An 8205-nucleotide genomic window follows, 5' to 3' on the forward strand; every position below is an offset into this window, starting at 1 on the left:
TTAGTTATATATGCACTTAAAAACCATGCTGCCTCCTCTGGATATATGGAGACACTTAACTGGTTCACAAATGGCTTTCATTAGCCACTTGAGGGATGAGATAAGACACTGTGCATGACTCAATGGAAAACTATTTTCAGTGTGGGGAACACAATGCATAATAGGTCAACAGAATCTTTTTGGTACAGGGAATTTGTGTGCATATAAACACTAATGATGTAGTAGTACTTAATATGCAAAACATTTCCAAAGTAATCCCATAATAAACAACATCCATAAAATTAGATTAACTATTCAGTGAGTTATTAGGTACTTAGGGGAAATCACATGCCATAAGATAACACAATATTTTTATATTATTAATGAATAATAGAGGAGGGGGATTATTTTGAATTATGCTATAACACCATAGAGTCCTACTTGAATAGGTATTAAATCTTATGAATATTTAGACATTTAGTTTCTAATTTATTTGTCTGGAAGTCAAGGAGAAGTCTTACAACAATGACACATTTCTGCTGATTACTCCCCAATCAGCTAAATTCAGTAACTAATTAACTTTGCATTAGCAGTTTGAAAATGTACTGCTAACTAATTCTGTAGGAACTGTGTTGACTTTTCTTAAATATCTCAACAAGGGATGTTTTTAGAAAAGAGAAGAATTTAATGACAAAAATTACCATGGGAGATTAATTTATTTAGCAACTGTTCAGGTAATCACAAGTTTCAGTAAAAAGTAAGTATTTAAAGAAGAGGTAGAAGAGAGAAAATATCTTGGCAAAATAGTACATACATTTGTTTAAGGAAGCAAAGTGTGTGTTTGTGTGTGTGTGAGGTGGATTTGCACATGGGAGTCTTTATGACTAAATGTATTAGAATGCATATTCTTTCAGTAGCCAAGGGTAGTGGAAAAGCTGATGTACTAGAAATATATAACTATTAGCAAATAAACCTTCCTGAACCTTATTTTTCTGACATATATAATGAATATATGTCCTCCACCTACCTCAAAGATTTTCTGGAAGGAGTTATATAATAATGGATGCAAATTACTGTGAAAACTTCCGGACAATTTCATTTACAAGAAGCTACAAGTACAATAAATCACAAATTATATGTATCAGCAAATTTTAAATTAACAGAAATGATTGTTGCTTTAGTTAGTTATTAAAAGAAAAGAAACAAAGGAAGAAGAAAGTGGGCAGGAGAAGGGAGAACAAATAAAAAATGAAAAAGAGAAATAGCAAAACTGTGCCCTCTACTCTGGAACTATTAGTGTTGTTGCTGTTGGTTAGGTGCCCTCAAGTCAGCCCCGACTCATAGAGACCCCATGTACAGTAGAATGGAACACTGCCAATGCTCACAATCTTTGCTGTTTGAGCCCATCATTGCAGCTACTGTCCCAATTCATCTTACAGAGGTTCTTGCCTTTTTGGACTGATCCTTTACTTTACCAAGCATGATATCCTTCTCCAGGAAATGGTCTCTTCTGACAACATGAGCAAAATACTTGAGATGAAGTCTGGCCATTTTCCCTTCTAAGGAGCAATCTGGCCTCATTTCCTCAAAGACAGATTTGTTCATTCTTCTGGAAGTTCATGGTATTTTCAATATTCTTCACCAACACTGCATCAATTAATCTTCAGTCTTCCTCATTCATTCTCCAGCTGTCACATATACATGAGGCTATGAAAAATACCATGACTTAGGTCAGGGGCATCATAGTCTTCAAAGTGACATCTTTGCTTTTGAGCACTTTAAAAAGATCTTTTCCAGACTTGCCCAATAAAATATATTATCTGATTTCTTGACTGCTGCTTCCATGGATGTTGATTGTGTATCTAAATAAAATGAAATACTTGACAACTTTGATTTGTATCATGATGTTTCTTGTTTGTCTAGTTGTGATTTTTTTTTTTTTAAGGTATAACTCATAGAAAGGTTGTAGTCTTTGACCTTCATCAGTAAGTGGTTCAAGTCTTTTTCAATTTCAGCAAACAAGATTGTATCATCTGCATATTGCAGGCCATTAATGAGTCTTCCTACATACTTGATACCATATTTCCCTTCATGTAGTCCAGCTTCTTGGAATATTTGCTCAATATAAAAATGGAGTAAGTATGGTGAGAGGACACAGCACTGACAAATGCCTTTCATGGTTTGACACCACACAGTATCCACTTGTTCTGTTTGAACAAGTATCTCTTGGTTTATGTATGGGTTCTGCATGAGCAAAACTAAAAGTGTTCTGGAATTCCCATTTTTTGCAATATCATCCACAACTTGTTATGATCAACACAGTCAAACACCTTTGCATAGGCAATAACACAGGCAAACATTTCTCTGTTATTGATTATTTTCAGTCAAGGTCTATCTGACATCATCAATGATATCCCTCATTCCATGTCTTCTGAATCTGACTTGAATTTCTGACAGTTCCTTATCAATGTACTGCTGCAAACCTTTCTGAGTTATCCTCAATAAATCTTTATTATGTGTGATGATAATGATATCGTTTGATAATGTCCACATTCCATTGGATCACCTTTCTTTGGAATGGGCATGAATATCGATCTCTTCCAGTCAATTGCGCAGGTAGCTGTCTTTCAAATTTCCGGGCAAAAATGAGTGAGCACTTCTAGCACTGCACCTGTTTGTTGAAACATCTCAATGAGTATTCTGTCAATTCCTGGAACTTTGTTTTTTGCTATTGCTTTCATTGCAGCTTCAATGTCTTCCTTCAATACCATCATTTCTTGAAATGATTGAATATCCATTCATTCTTTTGGTATAGTGAGTCTGTGTAGTCCTTCTATCATCTTTTTATGCTTCCTGTGTCATTCAAAATTTTAACTCAAACATTCTTACCATATTTTTTGCCTATGATGTATCCACATAAATAATGTGCACATAATATGCATAGCACTCATAAGAAACTGACATGTACGAAGTTTGCATGGTTTGTGAAAACATGTAACTCATGCCTTATTTGTATAATTATGGAGCTCTGGTAGTATAGTGCCTAAGGCACTTGACTGCTAACCAGAAGGTTGGCGGTTCAACCCACCAGCCACACCTCGGAAGGACGGTTGGGCAATCCTACTTCTGTAGTGATACCATCTCGGAAACCCAAGGAGGGGTCGCTATGAGTCCAGGCCGACTCAACAGCACATAACAACAACAACAACATCACAAGAAAAACACAAGATTGAACAATTTTTCACTCTGCTGTGCACAGAGTCTCTATAAGTCAGAACTTATTCAATGTCACCTACAACAACATTTATTGTTCCTTGTTACATCTGGTGTGTGTATGAAATCAGTTACTCACAAACATATATTAGTGACCTACATACATATAAACATACATATGCTTTTGAGTCACAGATTTCATACAAACACCTGATATAAGGAGGAAAAACACATAAAAAAACGGGTTTTATTTCAAACTTAAACTGTCAGTTCCCTTTCTTTTATATATGTATATAGAGACAAGTATCCTTGATCTCCAGGATTCTGACCCATTCGCAGACTAAATAGCTGACTTTTCTGTTCTGATTTTAAGTAAAGAAAATTCAATGTATTAATGCATGGTTATTATATTCTTTTTTGTTAATTGGATATATTGGGTAGATCTAGAAATCTTATGTTTAATTCTTTGAGAGCTACACATCATCATGTATCTATTGGTGCTGTACCAATTGGTGCTGTATCGGCTTTTCCTTCCTTCCTTCATTTCCTCCTTCCTTTCTTCCTCCCTCCCTTCCTCCCTCCCTCCCTATTTCCCTATTTTTCTTTCTTCCTTTTTAAATCACCAGACAGACTCTGAATACTTTTCCTCTGATAGCTAAGCTAAAGAGTTTCCTAATAGTTTTACTTTTGTCACATGAATTTATTCCACTCTCAGTGATAATTATATTTTTTAACTTTTCTAAGTTGAAATTCTCTTAACTTTTCTCCTCTAAGCATTGGAGATATCCCCAAACTATTCTGTGAAAACAGTCAGTATGGCATTGTAAAAGCATCTATAAGCTTAATTCCACCCCAGCCATACATTAACTGTAATCTTACGGAAGAAAGAAAAAAAAAAAAAACTTACTGCTGTCAGTTTGGATCCGACCCACAGCAACCCTCCTTGGGTTTCTGAGGCAGTACTGCTACAAAGTAGATTGCCTAACCTTCCTTCCGAGGAGTGGCTGGTGGATTTGATCTGCCAGTCTTCTGGTTAGCAGTCAGATGCCTTAGGCATTATGCCACCAGAGCTCAACAGTAATCTTAGATAATTAAATTGTCTGATTATGTCTTCTTTAGCATTAAAATTAAGATATAGGAAAACGGAAACCTGATGGTCACAGTAGTTAAATGCTTGGCTGCTAATCAGAAGGTTGATGGTTCAAACTCACAGGATGCTGCATGGTAGAAAGATGTAGCAATCTGCTTCCACAAAGATTTGCTGTCTTTGAACTCCTGTGAGCAAGTTCTACTCTGTCTTACAGGATTGCTACAAGACGCAATGGACTCAACAACAATGGATTTGGTTTTACTTTTAACATCATTCTAGCTTTTAAGTTACATGATACTGGTAGTTTCCCCAAATATATACAAATTCTCCAGATATATTATTAACTACTACTTCAAGAAATTTTGAATGATTTCAAAACTTAATTTTAGAAAGTCTTACAGATTTATTCATTGGTGATTTAAAGCAATAAAAGAAAAAAAAAAACGTAAAATTATTCTAAAGAATATTCTTGCCTTTTATCCATTTTTGTGTTTACATTTCTGGATATGGAACTAATATAAATTACATGTATAATATTTAACATTAAAATTGATATAACTGATCTGTTAATATTATAAGAAGTGTTATGAAAAATCAGATGGCATGCAATATTTGCTACTTAAAAAAAATAAATGTACCAGATTCCCACTGACTTGTTGATCATGAGTGATGAGAAGGTTTGATTGGTGTCATGGAACTTTCTTTTATATTTCTGCCATGATCAAGATTTCAGTGGAGAAAACTACACAAAGCACTTTGCACTTAGTTTACACATTTAAAATGCTTTGCAGAGATTCATTCTTAAGGTGCCCCTGTGAATTTTGTTAAGCTTGTGTTCCCATTCTGTGGAAAAATTAAATGCACATACAATACATTTCTTCCAAGGTTCACATGTTAAATAGATATAAAAACCAAAATAGGTCATCAAAAGAACACTCAGAGTCCAAACTAGGAGTCAAGAAAACTTGAGAGGACAGATCATGATATCCAGTTCCTCAATTTTTTATACACAGAACTTTTTTTCACACAGCAAAATGCTATTATGAGAAACAAATTATAAAATTTATTACCTCAGCAGATTTTTTAAATTTTTTTTTACTCTTATATCAACTTTGTATCTACAAGCAACTTTCACTTGGTAAAATACAGGAAATTCCTTTAGTATATCAGGTGTTTAATCAACAAGACTGAATTAGTGCTCAAGTAATTTCTTTTAGATGGATCAACAAGGCTGGTCCCTATGAGGTGAAGGCTAAAGATGTCCCAAATATCCAACTTTCTCAAACTGGTGTACCACTCCATCATCTCTAATGTCAACTCTTCTTCTTCCTGTCAGTACTCCCTCTCCTATCTTATGGATCTATATTTCACTATAATGTCTCACAGAACTCACAAATTGTCAAGGAAATGGATCATGTGGTGGTGGAAGCTGGGAGGCTGGCACATTCTAAGCCCAGTTAAGTCTGGAGAATTCTCCTCACTCATGTGGTTGCAGGGGCTGGCAATCCAAACTAGTGGGTCATACAACTGACCGTTGTCTCAAGTCCAGGGGTGAGATGCTAACGAACAAAATGCTGGACAGGAGCAAGAGAGCAAACTTTTTCAGAACTTTCAGATATATACCTTCTATGAAACTAAGGGTGATGACTTCAGTCACACACTCCAGCAAGGTGGGACCCAAAATGCACTCCACCCTAAGGAGGCATCATATTGTTGTTGTTGTTGTTGTTGTTGTTGTGTGCCATCAAGTAGGAACTGACTCAAGCGACCACTCCTTGGGTTTCTGAGGCAGTATCACTATGGAAGTAGATTGCTCAACCTTCCTTCCGAGGAGTGGCTGGTGGGTTTGAACCACCAGCCTTCTGGTTAGCAGTCAAGTGCCTTAGGCACTATGCTACTAGGATTTATAGCACATCACAAAACTGAGAACTATGGTTAGAAGGCCATATTAAGCTATTCACTGCAGTGCAGGCTACCCCTTGGCTCTTCTAGTCATTAGCCCTTTCACACTTGATTGATTAATTTGCCCATCCCAAATGTTTTACCACTCTCAAAGTAATCAACATGTAGTCCTTCAGTAGAGCAAAGAATCCTAAGGGTGGGATGACTCAAGTATCATCCATTCAGATCTGGTGCAGGTGTCCATCTGATCTAGTCAAGTACTCCAAAAGTTTGTCTCATCATCATCCTTTCTGATCTCTGATGAAATTTAACTGAGAAAAAATTATTCCCTTAATCTGAGTCTCTCTTTAGGTATTGCCATAATACTAGATTTACCCTGCTGCATCACCCATTTATTCATTCTTTTGCTGTTTTTGTTCTCTAGTGCTGCTCTAATAGAAAATATCATAAACGTATGGCTTTAACAAATTAAGATTTATTCTCTTACAGTTTGGGAGGCTAGAAGTCTGAGTTTAAGGTGCAAGCGCTAGGGGCTGAGTGAATGCCCTTTCACCTTGGGCTTTGGCTCTGCCTCTTCCTCCCAGCCCACTGGAGCTGGAAGCATCTCTTAACTCAGGCAGCTGCTGGCTGCTGAAGCTAAAAAATCCAAGGTGGACAAGCAAAATGGCATAGTCCAAAGATTATTAAACAACACAGCAGGCCACTAGTTCAAGCCAGAAACAGTCCCAAGACTGGCAGGCAGCATGGCAGGTCACTCACCGATGACTTGGCCAAATGCAAGATCCAAATGTGTGAAGAAGCTCAAGATCTTTCTCAAAGTGTCTTCTTATATACTGGAAGTAGACTATTTCCCTAAGGATAGGGATATAGCTGCTCATGGTGGACTCCACCATGGAGTTGATTATCCATCTCATCATGGGGAATAACTACATCCAGTGGCTCAGCCACTCAAAACCAGGCCCAGCCAAACTGACACATAGCCTTAATTACCACATTTACCTTTACCTATTATCTCTCCTTCCTTCCATCTGCACTTATTTTTATCTAAACTTTCCCAACTTTGGAAGGGACAACAAGTTCAGCTGCTGTACCAGTCCAGATTTCTGCTAGAAAGACCAACCTAGCAAGTACTTCCCCTTCAGTTCACTTTCATTCTTGATGGGTAAGTTTACACAGGTACATTAGTGGGTTATCTCAACCATTGTACAATATGATAGTATTCACTTTCAACCCCAATTTTTCCATATGGAGGGAAGGTATAATCCATTCCATAAGACCATTGGGAATTCTGGCATACTGACTCAGGCTTATAGTTACAGTCTCTTACTTAGGGCTCACCTTTGCCTCTGGCCCCCACAGCTGCATCCCAGGTCCTGGGACCACAGCTTCTGGCAGGAGAAAAACAATTTTAGATGATGTGGGGAAGAATTGTACAGTGACACCAGCATCCACTCTCATGCCCTCTTCCCCAGATCCCCCATAGAAACATAGGAATCTGTCCAATAGTGATCTCCCTTCACTCCCCTCATGTTGAGTATGAGGACACACACCTGAAGACATGTGAGCCAGTCCTGCATGCCTTTCTCTCTATCTCTCCCCTCGTTTTAGATAGCAAATGCTTCAATTGCCCATCTAATTCTCTATCTGAGGATAGTATACAATATGTATGCCCACTTAACATGATGTTTCTTGGCCCATTGTCAATAATTCAGATTTCAACAGATTTTCAAAAGCATTTCAAATGTGAAGTGCTAAATTTGGTCAAAAAAATTTGCTACATTTGGGAAGGAAAAAAACTGAAAGGGTGATAAACTTGGAAAATATTAAAATTATATTTTTATGTATAGTATATACTGGTCAATAGTTTAAATATATTTGTGTTAGCCTTCTGTTTGGTTTTAATAAAATGATTTTAAAAACTGGGTTTAATAGAGAAAAGCTAATTTTATTTATAAGAAAAAAAAATCATGCAGTTTAGAGAGAGAGAGAGAGCAAGTGGCAACAGAAAAAATTAAATATGT

Source organism: Orycteropus afer, unplaced genomic scaffold, assembly GCF_000298275.1.
Source record: "Orycteropus afer afer isolate SDZICR_OR568_19922 unplaced genomic scaffold, OryAfe1.0 scaffold00200, whole genome shotgun sequence".
NCBI lineage: Eukaryota > Metazoa > Chordata > Mammalia > Tubulidentata > Orycteropodidae > Orycteropus > Orycteropus afer.